Raw genomic sequence first — 21,448 nt, 5'->3', positions numbered from 1 at the left:
CTAACCACAATAAAAAGTTTTTTGTATGAATAATATTAAAATCCACCCTTTTAAAAACTGGCTTGGTATATGGTTCTCACTTATGAAAGTGTAGCATCGTGCACCAATAGAGAGAACACTTTTGGTGATTCCAGTTTTCAAAAACAAGTTTACAAAGCTCTATAAGTGGTAGATTTGCAGAACAGATTTCATGTTTAGTTGAGAAGGACTATAAAGCACTTTTGTTCACAATGCAAAATGATATGGTATAGGTTAAGTGACAAAAAAAAAAAAAAGCACACAGAGGGGCCGATTCAGATTCCGTCCACAAAACGTACCGACTGACACGGAGCCGGACAAGAAACAACCAGACATGGACCGGCACCCTATGACCCGTGCAGTACAATGCAACGCGTGTGAATTACAAACGTCATGTACGGAATACAAGCCTTACAACCGAGCCATAGGGAAAACAATGATCTGGCTGGAAAACAAATGCTAGTTGCAACAACCGACACAATCCTGGAATGAACCCGACCAACAACTAACCGCGATGTCCGATCTGTGCTGTACGATGCAATGTGTGTAAACCCTGATCTACTCGCACAAAGCCCAAGCAGCATAACCGACACGCACAGAAAAGCGGGAACACAAGTAATAGAGATCTCTGAAACTGACACGTATGAAAGTCAGCGCGAACAAAGCGGAGAAACACGCGCGAGTGAACATCAGAGTCCAGATTGCGGGTACGTGTCATTTGTTTCTAATTTCTAATTTCTAATTTCTAATTTAAAATGCTTATAAAGCGCAGCATACACCTTGCGGTTTCTTGGCGCTGAAGGTTCAGTGGCTGAGGGGAAGGAAGACCGGGGAGAAAATTTAGGCGGGGAAAGCCTGGCTAAATAGGAAGGTTTTCAAGTCTCCACGGAAGGAAAGGTACTGAGTTGCGGAGCGGAGGTTATCAGGGAGAGAGTTCCAGAAGGAAGGGGCCAGAGTAGAGAAATTGGATCCACCCCACTTTTTGCGCGAGAAACGGGGGATCAGAAGAAGGGACTTGGAGGAGGACCGGAGATTTCTTGCGGGGACGTAGGGTTTGATGAGTGAAGTGATGAAAGCAGGGGCAGTGCCCTGACGGGCCTGGAAGACCATGCACCCGATTTTAAAGAGGGAACGTTGTTTCACGGGGAGCCAGTGGAGTTTCTTTAGGAGGGGGGTGGAGTGGTGATAACGTGGGAGGCCAAATATCAGTCTGGCCGCCTGGTTCTGGATGGCTTGGAGTCTACGCAAACTATAGGCAGGGATGCCATGAAAAAGAGCGTTGGCGTAGTCCAAACGCGAGATTACCAGGGCGGCCATGATGGTCTTGAGGGCCTGAGGGGTGAAGAAGCGGGAGACAGAGCGGATGGTTCGAAGAGTGAGGAAACAGGAGGAGACCAAGGAGCTAATGTGTGAGTGAAGAGTGAGCTGATTGTTCATTTTGACACCCAGTGTTTTGACAGTGGTGGAGGGGGAGGGTGCAGGGCCGAGAGAGGGGGGCCAGAAAAGAGAGTTCCAGGGACTGGACGAACCACCAGTGAGAACCAGCTCGGTTTTATCAGGGTTCAGTTTAAGATGGTTGTGATTCATCCAGTCCCTGATAAATGTCATAGTAGACTGGAAATTGGAGACCGAGAGAGAAGAGGGGGATAGATCAAAGATGAGCTGGAGGTCATCCGCGTAGTTAAAGACGGTGACCTCCAGCTGCTGGAGAGCAAAGATGAGAGGAAAGATATAGAGGTTGAAGAGAAGAGGGGAGAGAGAGGAACCCTGGGGAACACCGCAGGTGACAAGGAGAGGAGTGGAGGTGAAGTCGCCTAGACGGACCGCCTGAGTGCGGTCCCTCAGAAAGGAGGAGAGCCAGACAAGAGCTGATCCCCTGATGCCAGCCGCCTTGACACGGGTGAGTAGGATGGTATGGTCCACCGTGTCAAAGGCGGCGGAAAGATCGAGGAGGACCAGTGCCTGGTGGTTGTTGTCATCCATGCCCTTTCTGAGGTTGTCTAGGACGGCGACTACGACCGATTCTGTTGAGTGCCTGGGGCGGAATCCTGCCTGACGAGAAGCCAGCCCCCCATTAGCCTCAATGTGGGTGCTCAGAACCGCGGTAACATGGCGTTCCATCACCTTGCCCAGAAAGGGCAGCAGGGAGATGGGGCGAAAGTTGGACGAGATAGAAGGGTCCGAGCCGGGTTTCTTCAGCAGTGGTACTATGGTGGCTGCTTTTAGTACCGGGGGCACCACACCCTGTGCCAAGGCGCTGTTGAGGAAGGCAATCGGGGGATCAGGGCAGCTAGAATAGATTTGCTGTAGGATGCGAGCGGGGCAGACATCCCCCGGGGACCCTGATTTAACTTTGGGGAGAATCGACAGAAAGGATTCCTGAGTAAGGGGAGGGATGACAGTGAGATGATTTTGTACTGGGGGGGGGGAGGGATCGACGAAGGTAGGCGAGGGTAAAGGGATATTGGCCTTGATATTGGTGATCTTATCCACGAAGTATTTGTTTAATTGGTCGCAGAGAAGCTGGGAGGGAGGGATTAGGGGCGAGGCTCGATCTGAGAACGCCAGGTCGTTTACGATGTCAAAAATAGCCCTGGGTTTGTTGGCGGCCGACATTATTCTCGTAGAGAAGTAGTCGGTCTTTGCAGCTAGAATTGCTGATTTGTAATCAGCCAACAGTGTCAGAAAGTAGGTTTTTAATAACGGGCAGTAGTCCTTCCTCCACTGCCTCTCCGCCCTCCGGACGCCCAGTTTGAGTTCTTTTAGATGGTCGTTAAACCATCGGTTAGAGTCCTTAAGCCGGCGGATGGAGATGCGTCGTAAGGGGGCCTCTGAATCACAGGCTCCAGCCAGCCAGGTGTTAATGGCCTTGGCCTGTGAGGCCGATGATAAGCCAGAGAGGGGGGGGATGGAATTGTGAAGCAGGGAGGTCAGGGAGGGGAGATCCAACCTGTTCCAGTTCCGCGCCCAGGTGTTTTTGGCAAGCGGGGTTTTGGGGGACAAGTTGTGGGGAATGGAGAAAGAGATGAGGGCATGATCGGACCAAGGACAAGGGGAGACCGCCACCGAAGCCAGTGGGAGGTTAAGAGCCCAGACCTGATCAAGTGTGTGCCCGTGAAGATGAGTGGGGACAGAAATGTGTGGGACAAAGTTGAGGGAAGACAGAGATTCAGTAAATTCTTTTGAGGCGGAGCACTCGTGTGGGTCTGAGGGCCAGTAATTAAAATCCCCCAGCACCAAGACCGAGGCAAAGTTGACCGCCAGGTTTGCCAGCAGGTCTTGGAAGGCAGGTAGAAATGAAGGCGAGGGCTGAGGGGGGCGGTACATGAGGAGACAAGTGATGGGAGGGGCGGTCTGGAGGGAACGGGCCACCAGGAAGTCGACAGGGGCCATAGGGGAAGAGGGAAGTAACTGGAAGTGCAGATCTGACCTAGTAATTAGCGCGACCCCACCGCCCGCCCTGCCGGCCGGTCGATCGGCACGTAGGGCCACATAAGACGGTGGAAGGGTGGCCAGGAGAGCGGGAAGGGAGGTATCGCAGTACCAGGTCTCGGTCAAGAGCAGTAGGTCAGGTTTCTCGGTATCGAGTAAGACGAACAGCTCGTGGTGATGCTTGACCGCCGACCTGGTATTGAGTAGAATAACGGACAGAGCTGGGGTGGAGGGGGGTGGGTCAGGGCAGGGGAGGCAGGGTGGCAGGGGAGATTGCGGTGGGGAGTGCGGCAGTGCAGGGAGGGTGGGGGCAAGGCCCAATGAATCGACGAGTCTACGGACAGGGTCCGGAAGTGGCCAGGTGCCTTGGAGGGCGATAAGGTCTTTAGAGGAGTATGATATTATTTGAGCATAGCGTCGTGCCCCTTGCCCCGTTCGGCCGCGGACGGGCGCAGACGGGCTTGACTTATGCGCGACTTCGGCGCGAAGTCGGCGCTCCCGCTGCGCTCGTCCGCTGCGCGTTCTGTATTGACACATTAATAAGGGCGGCCGTAAAGGCGGGAAGGGGGCGTGGCCTGGATGTGGGCGTGGCCGGCCGGCAGGAGGGCGTCACGTGAGCGCTGGAACCGCTACACGGAGCCCTCGGTGTGGAAAGAGCAAATAGCAGCAAGGTACAGTTTTAAAACACAATTTTCCAGAGTAAAACACAAAGCGTCTCCCGGCTTCCGCCTCAGGAGCAAAGAACCAAGTGAGCGCTCGGTAGCTGGCGCTTAAGAAGGGCGGAAAGGGGGCGTGGCCTGGATGTGGGCGTGGCCAGCCGGCAGGAGGGCGTCACGTGAGCGCTGGAACCGCTACACGGAGCCCTCGGTGTGGAAAGAGCAAATAGCAGCAAGGTACAGTTTTAAAACACAATTTTCCAGAGTAAAACACAAAGCGTCTCCCGGCTTCCGCCTCAGGAGCAAAGAACCAAGTGAGCGCTCGGTAGCTGGCGCTTAAGAAGGGCGGGAAGGGGGCGTGGCCTGGATGTGGGCGTGGCCAGCCGGCAGGAGGGCGTCACGTGAGCGCTGGAACCGCTACACGGAGCCCTCGGTGTGGAAAGAGCAAATAGCAGCAAGGTACAGTTTTAAAACACAATTTTCCAGAGTAAAACACAAAGCGTCTCCCGGCTTCCGCCTCAGGAGCAAAGAACCAAGTGAGCGCTCGGTAGCTGGCGCTTAAGAAGGGCGGGAAGGGGGCGTGGCCTGGATGTGGGCGTGGCCAGCCGGCAGGAGGGCGTCACGTGAGCGCTGGAACCGCTACACGGAGCCCTCGGTGTGGAAAGAGCAAATAGCAGCAAGGTACAGTTTTAAAACACAATTTTCCAGAGTAAAACACAAAGCGTCTCCCGGCTTCCGCCTCAGGAGCAAAGAACCAAGTGAGCGCTCGGTAGCTGGCGCTTAAGAAGGGCGGGAAGGGGGCGTGGCCTGGATGTGGGCGTGGCCAGCCGGCAGGAGGGCGTCACGTGAGCGCTGGAACCGCTACACGGAGCCCTCGGTGTGGAAAGAGCAAATAGCAGCAAGGTACAGTTTTAAAACACAATTTTCCAGAGTAAAACACAAAGCGTCTCCCGGCTTCCGCCTCAGGAGCAAAGAACCAAGTGAGCGCTCGGTAGCTGGCGCTTAAGAAGGGCGGGAAGGGGGCGTGGCCTGGATGTGGGCGTGGCCAGCCGGCAGGAGGGCGTCACGTGAGCGCTGGAACCGCTACACGGAGCCCTCGGTGTGGAAAGAGCAAATAGCAGCAAGGTACAGTTTTAAAACACAATTTTCCAGAGTAAAACACAAAGCGTCTCCCGGCTTCCGCCTCAGGAGCAAAGAACCAAGTGAGCGCTCGGTAGCTGGCGCTTAAGAAGGGCGGGAAGGGGGCGTGGCCTGGATGTGGGCGTGGCCAGCCGGCAGGAGGGCGTCACGTGAGCGCTGGAACCGCTACACGGAGCCCTCGGTGTGGAAAGAGCAAATAGCAGCAAGGTACAGTTTTAAAACACAATTTTCCAGAGTAAAACACAAAGCGTCTCCCGGCTTCCGCCTCAGGAGTGGTTGGTGTCTGACTTACCGCCTGCGCTGTTGGCGTCGGTTCCTGATCCGGTCATAGATGTCGAGTACTTCTTTGGCCTGTGCAATGGGATTAAAGATGTGTTCGTGTCGTACACGCTGCTTGTTGCTCTTTTCGTACCTGTTGCAAGCTGGTGCGTCTCGTAGCCGTGGATGGAGTTGTGAAGAGAATTGTAGCTGATATGCTTCTTTTACGGATACTGTGACGTGCCGTTTTTAAAAAGGCATAGAACAAAAATGAATGACTTAAAAAGTAAAGACTGGATAATAAAATGAAGGAGACCGGTGGAACCAAAAAGTTGATAGAAAGTTAAGAGGTACCTGCAAGCAAAGGTTACAGAGTTTAAGACACTCAAAAGTGAACATGAGGCACTGAAGACGAATGTCCAACAATGTCAGAATGCAGGAGATGTTGATGGTGTCCTTTAAGTAGCAGCTCTGTGGACGAGGAGACGCCTTAGACGACCAGGGGCCGGATACGAGCTGTCCCAATCTCTGATGTTGAGCACAAAGGAGTCACTGTGCGACAGGAACACAAACATGCCTTGCCAGTTAAAAACAATGAGGTTAATAAAAAAGAAGGAAGCAGTGTCAAGAACAGCAAGGTCAAAGGGACTCCGCACATGCATGTGAGTCGGAGGAGGCAACATGTAAGTGTTGGAGCACACAGGTGCGTAACCTGACCCTTGGTACAAGTGACAGACCGAATGAACACGAGTAGCACGAGGACCTCTAGCCAAGAGATGCAGGCACACAAATTACAGATAATGTGATGGGGTCGGAGATCTTTGTAGAAGAGGATGCTGGAGTTAGTAACTTATTTGAGCCTGAAGATCTATGGATTAGAGAGCCAAGCAGCCTATGCAAGTTCACTCATTGGACAGGGGTTCTTTTAAAGGGTTTCCAATGGGTGAAACAGGCCTCAAAGTTATTGTCAAGACTGCGCATGCCTCGATAGTGATGCTGAACTATAATCTGTGTTACTCAGCATGTCGGAGTGCATTGGAGCCCACAATTGGCAAAATTTGCAGCAGCGTTAATGTTTTCGGAGATGCATTGAATTGACTCCTTCTCTCCAAGGGATATTACTTCTGGTGTGTTTGATAACCACAGGCATGTTCAATAACCTGTATAGAGCACAGACACAGACTTTGCAGAAAAAAAGACAAGTAAGATCACGATACCAGGAGCAGCATGAATCTCCCCTCTTGTATTATGTATTCCTTAAGTGATGTCCAACGGAGTTCAGAGTGTACAGATGGTCGCAACTGAAATGGTATGTTATTTGAATCTTGCACATGAAGATTCCATGGACCCAACCTCCAATAAGTCTTTAAGTACCACCGATAAATGGTTGTGATAAAGACAGTGTCCCTCAAAAAAAAAGCATTTGAAATGCAACGGGTTTCGCCTTTGGGAAATTTAACGTTTTAAGCAATGCATCATATCATCTTGGATGCTAAAACAGAAAGAGCTGTGTTTGTATCGGATGTTGTGGAATGGTTATGGGCGGCCACATCGCATGTTGTTGTGAAAGTGGTCACATGCCAAAGAAGTGCACAAGTCTTGTGACGATGATGCAAAGTTGGGATACTGACCACCAGGGCTGGCACAAGGGGAGGAGCCCACCCTCACAAAGCAACATGTTTCAATTATGAAAACGAAGATTGACTGCTTTCTACTTAACCGAGCTAACGCAGCAACAATATTGAGACCTTTCAATTTGGATAAATGCCTGTTGACACAAAATGATTTGTGCCGCTACTGGTTCGATCTTGAAGTCGTAGGGTATCTCTATGTCACGACAGAGGTGATTTGCAAATGCCAGGGCACAATGTGCCCCGGCAAGGTGAGGAGGTCAGCGGCTCAATATAGCTGTGTTCCTGAGAACTGCATTTTTTTTTAAAAAGCACTCACATACTATTGTGTATTTCACGGCATTTTTTCGTTTTCAAAATGATTTAATGTGAAAAATGTTGTGCTGTGCAGAGAGTCATATCTGCATTGGTTTGCCGGGCCAACTTTGTTCTCTGCAGAAAACGGCTCTTGTGCCTTATGTTGTGTGTGTGAAGATTTTCTGGGAACAGAAGAATCTCAAAATGTGAGAATGATTATGGGAAGGAGACAGCCACTCCGGCTGCATGTCTCCTCTAACTTTAGCTGCACCGCTAAAACCGCATAGCAGGCGTAGGCAAAGCATCCTACCTCCAAAGCTCACCGACCTCGTCATCCTTATCGTCAAAGGCACGCGCCCTGCCCATGACAAAGCAACCATCCCTCAACTACAGAATACATGGGCGTTGAAAAATCCCACAAGAAATTCTCCTCACTCAAACACCCACACAATGCACTATAAAATATACTAAGCATGCACTCAAACCTCCGGATAACACATTAAACACAAACAACACACATACCCCAAACTACAAAGAACACCCCACCCCACAAAATATAGTGAAAAGTCACCAACCAATCACGAGACAAACAAAGACTGAAAATGCAATAGGAATGTAATTTCCATGCGTCCTATGGAATTTTAAATGGAAGTGCCATCATGAAAGAAGGCACGGATGTGATGTTTTGGGGGGGGGGAAGGGTTTGTAGGTGTGGTACAACAATTATCAGATAGCGGAAGGGACCAACGAGAGACAGAGAAGCAAAACGGTTTTAGTAGTAAAGGGGCTGATTTACTGGGAAGAGGGAAAATGACGCCATGGCAGTCAGTAGGCGGTACTAAGACACCAATAAAAAAACAAAAAGCATGAAGAACAAGTTACTTTCCTTCGGTAACGATGTATCTGTAAGAAACATTAGTTAGTTAGATTCCTCACCTTAGAATATCCCCAGGCGTCAGACTGGATCTGGAAGATTTATCGTCAGCAATACCCCTTGCGCGTCGCTAGGCGTCGTCTGCGGCTCCACGTCCGTCGTTGGCGTCGTGCGCCGGAATGACGTCGTCTGAGTACTTAGACGCCGCCCTCGTGCGCTGACGTCAGTTCTTGTACATAGCTTTCCGCGCCAGGAACGCAGAGCCATGCAAGAGACCGACACTGGTGCCAAAAAAGTCTAGGGGCCTGAAAAGGATAACCTTAACCCTAGATGTCAGTTCGCAGAACGGGGAGGCTGTGTGGTTCGGTGCGGAATCTAACTAATTAATGTTTCTTACAGATACATCAATCTATCAATCAATCAATCAAAAACATTTGTAAAGCACGCTACTCACCCGGAAGGGTCTCAAGGCGCTAGGGGGAAGGGGACTGCTACTGCTCGAACAGTCCGGTCTTGAGTTGTCTCCTGAAGGCGAGGTGGTCTTGGGTCAACCGAAGGTGGATGGGGAGGGAGTTCCATGTCTTGGCCGCCAGGTAGGAGAAGGATCTGCCTCCGGCGGTGGCCCTTTGGATGCGTTGTACGGCGGCGAGGGCGAGGCTAGCAGACCGTAGCTGGCGGGTGGGCGTGTGGAAGGTCAGGCAGTTGGTGAGGAGCCTGAAGGTGATCCTCTTGTTGACGGGGAGCCAGTGCAGGTCCTTCAGGTGGCTGGAGATGTGGCTGCGTCGGGGGATGTCCAGGATGAGTCGGGCGGAGGCATTCTGGATGCGTTGGAGTCTTTTCTAAAGCTTGGCTGTTGTTCCAGCGTAGAGTGTGTTACCGTAGTCCAGTCGGCTGGTGACGAGGGCCTGGGTGACCGTCTTCCTGGTTTCGGTCGTGATCCATCGGAAGATCTTGCGGAGAAAGCTGAGGTTGTGGAAGCATGAAGAGGAGACGGCGTTGACTTTTCTGGTCATCGTGAGGGAGGAGTCCAGGATGAAGCCCTGGTTGCGTGCGTGGTCTGTCGGCTTGGGGGCGGTGCCCAGGTCTGGGGGCCACCAGTAGTCGTCCCAAGCGGAGCGTGATGGTCCCAGGATGAGGACTTCCGTCTTGTCTGAGTTCAGTTTCAGGCAGCTGTTCTTCATCCACTCGGCGACGTCTTTCATCCCTTCGTGGAGGATGTTTCTGGCGGTATCGGGGTCTCTGTTGAGGGAGCGGATCAGCTGGGTGTCGTCGGCGTAGGAGATGATGTTGAGGTTGTGTTGGCGTGCGATGATAGCGAGGGGTCTCATGTAGACGTTGAAGAGGGTGGGGCTGAGTGATGATCCTTGCGGGACGCCGCAGATGACTTTGGTGACCTCTGATCGAAAAGGGGGGAGGCGGACTCTCTATGTTCTTCCGGCGAGCAACGAGATGATCCACTTCAGTGCCTTCTCTTGGATACCAGTGTTGCTGAGGCGTTGGACAGGGGTGCGGTGGCAGACAGTGTCGAACGCTGCGGAGAGGTCCAGGAGGATGAGTGCCGCTGTTTACCCGTTGTAGAGCAGGGCTTGTATGTCGTCGGTGGCTGCGATGAGGGCGGTCTCGGTGCTGTGGTTGGCTCTGAAACCGGACTGCGAGGGGTCGAGGGATCCATTTGTCTCGAGGAAGGCAGCAAGCTGTCTATTGGCGATCCTCGATGACTTTAGCCGGAAAAGGGAGGAGCAAGATGGGGCGGAAGTTCTTCAGATCGGTGGGGTCTGCTGTTGGTTTCTTCAGTAGGGCGTTGAGCTCGGCATGCTTCCAGCTCTCCGGGTAGGTGGCGGTGTTGAAGGAGGTGTTGATGACGTCTCGGAGTTGGGGTGCGATGGTGGAGGCGGCCTTGTTGAAGACGAGGGGTAGGTCAGTCGGAGATCCGGAGTGGATGGTATTCATCGTGTGGGCTGTGTCTTCGGTGGTCACTGTGGTCCAGGTGCGGAGGATGGCGGTGGGGGGCGTTGGTTCCAAATTACTCCAAATGGAAAAATCAAAACATACCTTTCTTTGGTTCGCTGATGCCGCTTGATGTATACGGCCTCAACATGTCCAGATTGTATGTTCTACGTAGAGCGATGTTGCTAGCATTAATCAATGTAACACGCTTCCCTTTTATTTCTGAAATGGTGTATGGTCCGTTAAATTTATGTTGTAAAACCCCTCCTTTTCTCGTACCTAGCCTGGAATTTTTCAGGAGCACTAACTGTCCCTCTGTAAAGGTGCAAGGCTTAAATTTTTTGGTTTCTCTCTTTTTAAATTTTTCTTTGTGTTTTTCCTGTGCCAGCTCAATGTTCTTTTTGGTCTGCTTCTGCAGCTCTTCTCTTTTTTTTTCCTTTTGGTAGACAATGTCCGCATATTCAGCTTCAGTTGGTAGTATAAAGTCAATCTATTAAAGGAAACATCAAACTCCATATGTAATGCTAATCATATTCATGATGTTTAATTGTTTTTTAATAATTCTTCAATACATGAAAAAAATATATTTAAAAAAAAACACAATTATCAATAGAATTAAGCATTCTATTTGTAAAAAAAAAATTTCAACAAAAAATTTTAAAAATATTTTTGACAATCAATGTGAAAATACATGAAAAAGGGAAAGATATAATTAATTGTTAATAGTTATCAATACTTCAATAATATCCTGCAAGTAAATATCTGTATCAATACACAACATATATGAATCAGAAGAATTAGATATGTGTAAGCACTCTGAAAATAATAGAACATTTTAACCATTTTTCAAATTGAAACGAAAAAAATTATTTCATACCAGGTCATCTGCACCCTCACTTGGAAATCTGGCTTCACGGCCATACATTAACAGAAAAGGGGAAACTTTTGTTGTTGAATGCGGCTTTGATCTTAACGAAAACAATTCATTGTCCAAAAACAAATCCCAATCGTTTTGATGTTCGTTGACATATTTAGCCAATATGCTGCAAAATTATAAAAAAAATAGCGCATAGAATGAATGTAACAGACAATGTATAATCAAGTGTGATATATTATTAGTGAAATAAAAAAGTTACAATTATGTAATGTATTCTTTAATATTGAAAAACACTTTTCAAAAATGGTATTCAGCACAGTGGTCATCATTAAGATGCTGGTGGGACTATTGTACAAACAGCACAATATAGGAAGTGTGACAAAGTGACACTGATCCGCAGTACCGCTGCCCTCATTGTGATGCGTACAACTTTCACTGAAATTGCGAAGACTGTTATCTCTTGTGCTTCTGGCTGAACCACACGGCGCAATCGAAAACATAGAAATTAAATACATTCCTGCACCTAGTGCCAAACATGGTCCATGGATGTTGGTGACCTAGGCAACATTGTAGGCAGACAGGGGGTAAAGGGGCCATGCTATGGACTACCATAGCAGCGGTCTAACAGCCATTTCCTGTGATAAGAAACTCTATGAAAGGACATGCAGAAAGGAACTTTGCAATTCTAATGGTGATTTTCTAGTGATTACCGACCAAGCAATGGTAGGATTGGCTTAATAACTATTATTTAGCATGCTTTATTTTACCGCACAATCTTAATTTGTTTTTAAAGAGATTATTTGTCAGAAACACCAAAATCCGGTCAATATTCTTAACATTAAAAAGAAATTTTTTTAAAATAAAGTTCCAGGATAAAATATTTTAGAAATAAAGGGCCTCATGTAGGTAGCGTACCAGTTACCACTTCTTAAATACCGAGCCGTACCGACTCGGTATTTAAGAAGTGGTAACTCGCATGTAGGTAATGAGTCGGTAATTTTTACCGATTCGTTACTAGTCGGTAATTACCGAATCGGTATTTACCGATTCGGTAATGAGGCATACCTTCCCATTGATGGGAAGGTATGCCTCATTACCGAATCGGTAAATACCGATTCGGTAATGGGGGGAACACATACAAGGGTGGCAGGGTGTCACATTGACACCCTGTTGCACCCCTGATTCGGCCATGTGTGCACATGTGGCACACATACATGCCCTAAGGGCATGTATGTATGCCACATTGCACACTGCTACGCGCGTAAAAATGCATTTACACATACATTCATTATTTACCACCAACTATAAGTTGGTGGTAAATACCGACTCAAACACACACACACACTCCCCCTACATCTCGATTTTGCTTTCGGAATTTACCGAATCGGTAAAATTACCGAATCGGTAAAATTACCGATTCGGTAAATTCCGAAAGCAAAACATGTCCCCCTACATACCAATGGCCAAAATACCGGTCGGTAACGGTATAATTACCGAAAATCGGCCGTTACCGACCGGTATTTGGCTTCCTACATGAGGCCCAAAGACTCTTAAATTGCATTACCTTTTAATGTTAGCATTCGTACGCTCATCTAAACCATTTGTCTGTGGGTGATATGCTGCACTCACAGAACGTTGTATTTCTAATAGTTTTGATAGTTCAAAATTAACCTGAAAAATAAAAACATATATATTTTATTTAACGATGTTTTATTTGACAATAGAAATTATCCAGAAAGTGAGAAGAATGTAATTATATAGTAGACGAAACTCTTAAACATATCTAAATGCATAATACATACAATAATGGAAGAGAAATAATACCGGTCATATAAAGAAAGTGTTTTACTATACAAGGTTGAAAATCAAACAGTAAACTTCAGCATAACATGATATTGCCTGTTTTGATTTGTTAATTTTAAAGTCGAATTTGTTCATAAAAACTAATAACAGGCAAATTTGAGTAGTAATGTACTATTTTTAAAAAATAAAAAGGAATAAAAAAAATTGGACTTTTATCACATGGACTTTTATCAAATTGGTTTCGCACCGATGAGTGTTTTGCAATTTATATAGACCTGATCCCTAAATGAATAAAAAATGAATATGACACAAAGGGTGCAACCATGCACTGACTTAAACTGTGCATACACATTTTTAAGTTAGAAATGTAAATAAATATGACCGATTTGTAATTCCTGTATTTATTGTAAAATTCATATCCATTTAAAATATAATTGCTATTTTTCAAAAAATAATAATTTTGCATAGATTATACCCAGATATGACAGATGTAATTACAATTATTTAGATAAAAATATTCAAATAATTGTAATGTAGTATGTGAAAAATAATTGAAGAAACATTGATTTATCTTAATGAAATATTTTAAATTCACCATTTTTTCTGTTATAACATTTAAAAAACATACATCAGAATACATTTTTTTTAACCTTTGTAAATCAAAATCTTTAAAAAACAAATTAGTCATTGAAATTTTTAAAGATTTTAAAATTAAAAAATATATAATAACAAAACTTTGAAATGTATTTAGGTTTGTCTTGTAAACTCACTTCATTTACAAATTCACGTCCTTGGTCTGATAAAACCCGTTTTGGACTTCCGTGGCGTAGGAAAATTTGAACTAGTCTTGAAGCCACGTCGGCAGCACTCTTGGATTTGAGTGGGAATGCCTCAACCCATTTTGAAAAGTAATCAGTTGCCGTCAAAATGTATTTGTATCCGGAATGGGTGGTTGGTAAAGGTCCCATTAAATCAACTCCTAAAAGTTCCCAAACTTCTTGTATCCTGTAAATTAACATATTTGAAAAGACGGTAATCAAAATAAAAACAATTTTTTTTTTCATTCAAATTTAATAATTAAGTAAAGTGTCAATCCTTTTCAATTGAAATTATAAATCACACATACAGTAAAGGTCATAAAGAATTAAATAAGACATATAGTACCTACTTTAATTGGTTTTAATTCAGCTGCAATCTGGAGTGCAGGTTGTTCTTTTTGGCAAGTATCACACTCCTTTATCTATAAAATCAATAGAAATCTATTAAATAACAATTCCTAAATAGGTTAAAAAAATAACCAATTATCATCAACTTTTTGAATTATGATCTCTAATAAGTGTACGTAGTATTTTTGGAAATAGAAAAACCTAAAACTTACAGTACCTGCCTCACTTATTTTGGAAAAATGTAATTATTTCAAGAACACCTGCAAATCATTAAATTTTAAAACAAAATATCCATAACATACAGCGTGTTTAAAATGGTATACACAATGGTATAGTTGTTAGATTGCTTAAAAAACACTTCATGACACTTTCAAATTAAGGCAGCACTTTTTCATAAATATAAATTTGAATTACTCAATATTCCATATAATTAATGTATGTGGCAAAAGACCCTTCTTTTAGATAAAAAACAGCTATTGTAAATGTGGAATTATTTTAGAATAAAAAAGTTTTACAAATGCCATATAAAACATTAAGTAAAGTATGAATTTTTGTTCACCAAAAAATTATTGTTGAATGACTAGAAAATTGCAAGCTCACGGGGGGCGCAAGGTGGCGCGCTAACGGAATGGGCGCTCTCAATGAGGTTGCCGTAGCCCGGTACATTCATCCATAAATTATCCTGCTTGAATGTTGATGCGGCAGGTTTAGACTTTCTCAAAAGCAGCAGAAACCCTTCAGGCCACCTCAATGAAATACATGTGAAGTTTGGTCCGCGACATCCGAAGTTAGACGGCCGGGAGGTGAGGCAGGGATGCTGCGGGTGAATACACGGAGGACTAAAGGACGGCTGACAGGAGTAATTGAGGCCGCGGTTGAACACGAGGCATTATGCCTCGGGGAGCGCCCTGCTCACCGTACTTTCCCGAGGCGGCAGAGATCGGTGCGGGCTTGCACCCAGACGGCGGCTCGAAGCGGATATTCGAGAGTGAGGGAGGAGTTGCTGGCACACCCGGGCAAGGAGAAGGGAGTACCTGAATAGCGGGGGACCCGTGACGCGATCGTGGCTTGGAAGCGGCTGAGGTGCGGAGATAAAAGGACATGCGGGCGGAGAAGGAGCCCCCCCCCCCAGCTGCTGAGTCGAGTGCCGATAAAGGGCAGAGCTGAGACCCTGGAGCAGTTCGGAGACGGGGAGCGACTTCTGAGACGGGGCATTTGAAGACATTGAGCTGCGGACCTGTGGGGACCCCCAATCATAACGGGCTGCTTTCAACAGGGAGTCTGGGATGTATGCACTGCTGGGGTCACTGCCTTAACTGCGGAAGGGAAACGATTTCGCAGACATTGAAGGGCCATCACACGCTTCAGACACCCGCGTTCACCGGTGCAGCCCACCTGGGTGCCGGATATGGATTGTCAAAGGCGTCGATAGTGCTGAGGTGGCAGCGGATCTGAAAGGGTGACCGTTGGGAGCAGGGTTCGCCACGCAGATTGGAGACCCGAAGAGCTGACCTGCGATTATATTACCGAGGGCCGATATCAGAGCGGATTGCCAGGAGGGCTGAGATACTAGCCTGAGCGGAGAACGAAGAGCGCGGCAAGGACTGGAGAGTTTAATGAGCAGCAGGGAGAGGATGCTGGACGGGAGACAGGAGTGTGACCTGGTGCATGGTGAGGTAGATGTGGATCGACACTAGGCCTATACCACCGATACAGAGACAGTATGGGGAAGACAGATGCCAGGCAAACGAAACCGAATTTTGAGAAGGCGCGGAACCCAGGCACCACAAACAGGTCCACCCCACGAGGGACGGAATGGTCCGCAGGAAGGAGCTGCGGCGCCAGATACAGACGTCCAAAGTATCCTGCAGGATATCCGCCATGGCTTCGCCACTGTTGTTGAGAAGGTAGACCGCATGTCGACAACAATGGATGCCATAGTCCACAAATTCCAAGGGCATGAGGAGCGGCTAACAGCAGAGGAACGGCGCATATCAGACGTGGATGATGTGACCTCCAGCCAGGCCATGCGGCTTGCCCGGATGGATAATCTGTTGGGGGCAATTGCTGCAAAGAATGAGGACTTGGAAGCGCGCAGTCGGCGCAAAAATTAAGCGTACTGGGAATTCCGGAATGAACCAATGTTGGACGCTTTGAGGAATATATAGAAAAGCTTCTTTTATCCTCGGTTGCCCCAGAAGCATTCTACAGCTAGTTCATTGTAGAAAGTGCCTATAGAGCTCTTGGAACGCGGCCGCAGCCGGGGGGGGGGGGAGTCCGCGTCAGATTATTCCGAGACTATTAAACTACAGAGACCGCAATGTGACTCTGCGTGCTGCCAGAGGCAAACAGACTCTGACGTATGATGGGAATTCATTTTCCATATATCCTGACTTTACGCCCATGGTACAAGAGGAGAGGCATAAATTTATGGAGGTCAAGGCTAAACTGAAAAAGGCACAAATTGACTATGCGTTGCTTTATCCGGCGTGCCTCAGGGTGACATATAAGGGAAATAAGCACTTCTTCACCGCGCCGAATCAAGTGGAAGACTTTGGTAAGCACCTGAAAAGATCGAATCGTACTGGTTGCGGAGGTCCAGCTGCGAAGCGGTTGGTGTCGGAGAGAGAGGCAGAGTACTCCCTGGAGGCTACTGCAAAGGGACACGAAGGGGTCACCCTCGAGACTTTATTGTACACTGTTTTCGAAGTGGCAACCGTTGAGACTGAGGCTGAGTACTGTTGTTACCTGATGATCTAAGCGAGCGAATTATCTTTTGTGCCGGGCACCCCTCTGGCCCCTGGAGCCCAAATGTTTCCTTGGGGGGGGGGGGGAGCTTCGGCTTGTTTTTGGGGCGAGAGGTGATTGTGCGTCTACTTTGTGGAAGCCCCCAGCGGGTATTACCCTGGGGCGGTTCGCTACGCATCCGAGATGGGTGTTGTGGCATATACGATTGTCATGTTTGGATTGGGGAGGGCAGGGGGGGACTACATTGCTGGGAATTTGGGGCTGCTTCAGTGGGAGGGGGTGGGAACCAATGGGAAAGTTGATGGTTACAATATGTTTACCTCCAAGAAGGATGCTAATGAACATGGTCTAGGGAGGATTTTGGCTGAGTTCAAAGTTGTGCATCTCGGATTGTCAAAGAGCCTATGTGATATAATAGGAGGGTTGGCACCATACCATGCTGGAATAATACTTGGGGGCATGTATGTTGATCAGGAGTATGGCTGATTGTACGGTAGGCAGTTTGAATATTGTCACATGGAATGTTCAGGGGCAAGGGGACACGCGGAAGAGGCGAGAATTGCTTGCGAATCTAGACAGGCATCAAACACACATTGCCATGTTACAGGAAACACATTTTACTCCACAGGTGGCTGGAGGCTTTGCCACCAAGTGGGCAGAACACAGTATTTTCTCCTCCTAATCTTCTAATACGCGTGGGACGGCTATACTTAATAAAAGACAGGTGGCCTTTCATCTTGTGTGTTCAGTTGGGGATGCACAAGGGAGATATTGTATAGCGTGGGGGAGATTGGGCTCGCTGTCGGTTACACTGGCCTGTTGTTATGGGCCAAATTTGGATGACCCTGCTTTTTTCAATGCGCTTTGGCCCAAGATAATTGAGACGGGCTCCTATAATCCAGGGTGTGATAGATTGCACCCGGCCTCCCACCATTACAACAAGGCGCATGTGGATACTCAGGGACACAATTGATGAATATCAATTGGTAGACGCTTGCATGCACACCCGGGCTTTGATGAAGGCACACATTACACGGCGCAGGCAGCATCATGGGCGAGACTTGATTATTGGTTGTTGTCTAGGGGGCTGGGCCACATGAACTAGAAGGTGCAACATCTGGCCAGAACATACTCTGATCATGCTCGATTTCTTCTCACGCTGTCCTACACGGACCTCAGGGTGCCGAGAGGTGCCTGGAGGTTGCAGGCCACCATGCTGCTGAAAGAGGTCTTCTGTTGAGGAATTGCTGGAGGAAATACAGGACTTCTTTGCCCATAATAAAGGCTTAGTCGACAGTGTAGAAATTATTTTTGAGGTGTTAAAACTAACGATGCGAGGGTTCTGCATGTCCAAGGTGTTCGGGGTGCTGAAGAATCTCACTAACACATTATACAGGCAGGAGAGGGAGGTAAAATGGATGGAGGAGGAGATGGCACGAAAACCATCTGCCACGTTTCAGAGACACACTCACGTAAAAAAAATATAGCTACAGCGGAATGGGAGACATGCTTTCAATGGAAATAATGGGGGGCATGCTGCTATGGAGAGGATGACAGACCGGGGAGGTTCACATACTATTGTGTATTTCACGGCATTTTTTCGTTTTCAAAATGATTTAATGTGAAAAATGTTGTGCTGTGCAGAGAGTCATATCTGCATTGGTTTGCCGGGCCAACTTTGTTCTCTGCAGAAAACGGCTCTTGTGCCTTATGTTGTGTGTGTAAAGATTTTCTGGGAACAGAAGAATCTCAAAATGTGAGAATGATTATGGGAAGGAGACAGCCACTCCGGCTGCATGTCTCCTCTAACTTTAGCTGCACAGCTAAAACCGCATAGCAGGCGTAGGCAAAGCATCCTACCTCCAAAGCTCACCGACCTCGTCATCCTTATCGTCAAAGGCACGCGCCCTGCCCATGACAAAGCAACCATCCCTCAACTACAGAATACATGCGCGTTGAAAAATCCCACAAGAAATTCTCCTCACTCAAACACCCACACAATGCACTATAAAATATACTAAGCATGCACTCAAACCTCCGGATAACACATTAAACACAAACAACACACATACACCAAACTACAAAGAACACCCCACCCCACAAAATATAGTGAAAAGTCACCAACCAATCACGAGACAAACAAAGACTGAAAATGCAATAGGAATGTAATTTCCATGCGTCCTATGGAATTTTAAATGGAAGTGCCATCATGAAAGAAGGCACGGATGTGATGTTTTGGGGGGGGGGGGGGAAGGGTTTGTAGGTGTGGTACAACAATTATCAGATAGCGGAAGGGACCAACGAGAGACAGAGAAGCAAAACGGTTTTAGTAGTAAAGGGGCTGATTTACTGGGAAGAGGGAAAATTACGCCATGGCAGTCAGTAGGCGGTACTAAGACACCAATAAAAAAACAAAAAGCATGAAGAACAAGTTACTTTCCTTCGGTAACGATGTATCTGTAAGAAACATTAGTTAGTTAGATTCCTCACCTTAGAATATCCCCAGGCGTCAGACTGGATCTGGAAGATTTATCGTCAGCAATACCCCTTGCGCGTCGCTAGGCGTCGTCTGCGGCTCCACGTCCGTCGTTGGCGTCGTGCGCCGGAATGACGTCGTCTGAGTACTTAGACGCCGCCCTCGTGCGCTGACGTCAGTTCTTGTACATAGCTTTCCGCGCCAGGAACGCAGAGCCATGCAAGAGACCGACACTGGTGCCAAAAAAGTCTAGGGGCCTGAAAAGGATAACCTTAACCCTAGATGTCAGTTCGCAGAACGGGGAGGCTGTGTGGTTCGGTGCGGAATCTAACTAATTAATGTTTCTTACAGATACATCAATCTATCAATCAATCAATCAAAAACATTTGTAAAGCACGCTACTCACCCGGAAGGGTCTCAAGGCGCTAGGGGGAAGGGGACTGCTACTGCTCGAACAGTCCGGTCTTGAGTTGTCTCCTGAAGGCGAGGTGGTCTTGGGTCAACCGAAGGTGGATGGGGAGGGAGTTCCATGTCTTGGCCGCCGGGTAGGAGAAGGATCTGCCTCCGGCGGTGGCCCTTTGGATGCGTTGTACGGCGGCGAGGGCGAGGCTAGCAGACCGTAGCTGGCGGGTGGGCATGTGGAAGGTCAGGCAGTTGTTGAGGTACTTGGGGCCCAGGTCGTGAAGAGACTTGTGTGCGTGGGTGAGGAGCCTGAAGGTGATCCTCTTGTTGATGGGGAGCCAGTGCAGGTCCTTCAGGTGGCTGGAGATGTGGCTGCGTCGGGGGATGTCCAGGATGAGTCGGGCGGAGGCATTCTGGATGCGTTGGAGTCTTTTCTAAAGCTTGGCTGTTGTTCCAGCGTAGAGTGTGTTACCGTAGTCCAGTCGGCTGGTGACGAGGGCCTGGGTGACCGTCTTCCTGGTTTCGGTCGTGATCCATCGGAAGATCTTGCGGAGAAAGCTGAGGTTGTGGAAGCATGAAGAGGAGACGGCGTTGACTTTTCTGGTCATCGTGAGGGAGGAGTCCAGGATGAAGCCCTGGTTGCGTGCGTGGTCTGTCGGCTTGGGGGCGGTGCCCAGGTCTGGGGGCCACCAGTAGTCGTCCCAAGCGGAGCGTGATGGTCCCAGGATGAGGACTTCCGTCTTGTCTGAGTTCAGTTTCAGGCGGCTGTTCTTCATCCACTCGGCGACGTCTTTCATCCCTTCGTGGAGGATGTTTCTGGCGGTATCGGGGTCTCTGTTGAGGGAGCGGATCAGCTGGGTGTCGTCGGCGTAGGAGATGATGTTGAGGTTGTGTTGGCGTGCGATGATAGCGAGGGGTCTCATGTAGACGTTGAAGAGGGTGGGGCTGAGTGATGATCCTTGCGGGACGCCGCAGATGACTTTGGTGACCTCTGATCGAAAAGGGGGGAGGCGGACTCTCTATGTTCTTCCGGCGAGCAACGAGATGATCCACTTCAGTGCCTTCTCTTGGATACCAGTGTTGCTGAGGCGTTGGACAGGGGTGCGGTGGCAGACAGTGTCGAACGCTGCGGAGAGGTCCAGGAGGATGAGTGCCGCTGTTTACCCGTTGTAGAGCAGGGCTTGTATGTCGTCGGTGGCTGCGATGAGGGCGGTCTCGGTGCTGTGGTTGGCTCTGAAACCGGACTGCGAGGGGTCGAGGGATCCATTTGTCTCGAGGAAGGCAGCAAGCTGTCTATTGGCGATCCTCGATGACTTTAGCCGGAAAAGGGAGGAGCAAGATGGGGCGGAAATTCTTCAGATCGGTGGGGTCTGCTGTTGGTTTCTTCAGTAGGGCGTTGAGCTCGGCATGCTTCCAGCTCTCCGGGTAGGTGGCGGTGTTGAAGGAGGTGTTGATGACGTCTCGGAGTTGGGGTGCGATGGTGGAGGCGGCCTTGTTGAAGACGTGGTGGGGGCAGGGGTAGGTCAGTCGGAGATCCGGAGTGGATGGTATTCATCGTGTGGGCTGTGTCTTCGGTGGTCACTGTGGTCCAGGTGCGGAGGATGGCGGTGGGGGGCGTTGGTTCCAAATTACTCCAAATGGAAAAATCAAAACATACCTTTCTTTGGTTCGCTGATGCCGCTTGATGTATACGGCCTCAACATGTCCAGATTGTATGTTCTAC

At 48.2% G+C, this 21,448-nt stretch overlaps 1 protein-coding gene across 1 annotated transcript in view; it reads left to right on the top strand.

The window, feature by feature from the left end:
- Window positions 1-21,448, top strand: part of LOC146816660 (adhesion G protein-coupled receptor F3-like) — a 249,865-nt gene that overhangs the window by 105,467 nt on the left and 122,950 nt on the right. The window lies entirely within an intron of this gene.

This window comes from Triturus cristatus, chromosome 6 (assembly GCF_964204655.1).
Source record: "Triturus cristatus chromosome 6, aTriCri1.1, whole genome shotgun sequence".
Classification (NCBI taxonomy): domain Eukaryota; kingdom Metazoa; phylum Chordata; class Amphibia; order Caudata; family Salamandridae; genus Triturus; species Triturus cristatus.
This window is presented reverse-complemented; position numbering and strand designations above follow the sequence as displayed.